The sequence below is a fragment of the Myotis davidii genome, unplaced genomic scaffold, assembly GCF_000327345.1.
Source record: "Myotis davidii unplaced genomic scaffold, ASM32734v1 scaffold6, whole genome shotgun sequence".
In the NCBI taxonomy this organism is placed as follows: domain Eukaryota; kingdom Metazoa; phylum Chordata; class Mammalia; order Chiroptera; family Vespertilionidae; genus Myotis; species Myotis davidii.
In genome coordinates, this window is record NW_006383011.1 from 5,212,644 (window position 1) to 5,213,075 (window position 432).

Sequence of the window (432 nt, forward strand, 5' to 3'; positions counted from 1 at the left end):
ACAATATCTTGTTATTCAAATGCCCCATCATTTATGTTTAAAAATCACCTCCTCAGAGAATTTCTTTCTGTCTTCCCATTTTAAGGTGGGTTATGCTTATTTGGTACATAATAATAGCCTTGTTGATTTCTTATTGGTATTTATCACAATATGTATGAGTATTATTTATTTACATCTTTATGTTCTTCCTTTTCTTGGCTAGACTAAGTTCCATGGGGTGGGGATTGTTGCTATTTCATTCATTATTGTCTATGGCATACATAGTGCTCAACAAATATTAATGTACTAGAGGCCTGGTGCATGAATTTGTGCACAGGTGGGGTCCCTCGGCCTGGTTGGCGATTGGGGCTGTAGGAGGTTGGCTGGGGGGAGGGGTCTTGGGAGGTTGACTGGCGGGGGGGAGAGGGACCAATTGGGGCCAATGGGGCCCTC